The following is an 832-nucleotide window of genomic DNA, read 5'->3' as shown; positions in this document are numbered from 1 at the left end:
CGATGATGACACCCCTCAAATGCATTCCTTGGAAAAGCTGAACAAAATGAGTGAGAACCCCTACCGTCGTTCTCATCGGATCTGAGGTCCGGCACTGTGCTTGATACATGGTAGGCCAGGGGAGATCTTTTCCCAAACCAGGCATTTGCACATACCTGCCCGTTGTTTGCTTCCAGCCAGTGCTTTCACCTCAGAAGTGAACAACTACTTGTGAGAATAGTTCCTTTGCCATTGGGCCCCTTGTGGTGACACACTGTGTTGTCCCCACACACTGTGTTGTCCCCTATCACACTGGCCTTTTCTTATTGGTCAGAGACAGAGCTGATTTGTAGTTTTGGTCATTAGAACATAGGATAATCTAGGGTATATATTTTGTGCCTGGGTACATTTTAAAGTGAATGTATGTTCTCAACTCCCCTCAGGAGCAGTTGACAGGAGAAGGCACAGAAGGAGGAAGCCCTTGTTCCTCTCAGATGACCAGAAGTCTCACACGTCCAGGCAGACATGTGGACGGGAGTGCTCAGTACCCGTGGACACTCACAAAGGGTAAGCTGCCCTCCTTCCTGAGTGTTGCTTTGGTGTGGGCACCTGCCTAGTCTCCCTAGTCGTGATGCATCTACCCTTCTCCTGGGCATATGGGGCTTCACTCCCACCTGGAAGGACTGTGTTTTGAATTGGGCAGTGGTGTCCAGACTCTGCTGAGGCCTTGAATTATAAAAGCCTGCAGCCTCTTCAGCTGTGCTCGGATCGATGATGACACCCCTCAAATGCATTCCTTGGAAAAGCTGAACAAAATGAGTGAGAACCCCTACCGTCGTTCTCATCGGATCTG

At 49.8% G+C, this 832-nt stretch overlaps 1 long non-coding RNA gene across 4 annotated transcripts in view; it reads left to right on the top strand.

Moving 5' to 3' along the window:
- LOC105854388 overlaps positions 1–542 on the top strand; it is a 29,986-nt gene extending 29,444 nt beyond the window's left edge. For all 4 annotated transcript variants that reach the window (XR_001146068.1, XR_001146066.1, XR_001146067.1 and 1 more), the window contains one exon: positions 423–542. This is a non-coding gene — a long non-coding RNA (uncharacterized LOC105854388). The remainder of the gene's footprint in view (positions 1–422) is intronic.
- The last annotated feature ends 290 nt before the right edge of the window (positions 543–832 follow it).

This window comes from Condylura cristata, unplaced genomic scaffold (genome assembly GCF_000260355.1).
Source record: "Condylura cristata isolate star-nosed mole 26May11 unplaced genomic scaffold, ConCri1.0 scaffold00035, whole genome shotgun sequence".
In the NCBI taxonomy this organism is placed as follows: domain Eukaryota; kingdom Metazoa; phylum Chordata; class Mammalia; order Eulipotyphla; family Talpidae; genus Condylura; species Condylura cristata.
The sequence above is the reverse complement of the archived record's forward strand: the minus strand, read 5'-3'. Positions and strand labels throughout refer to the sequence as shown.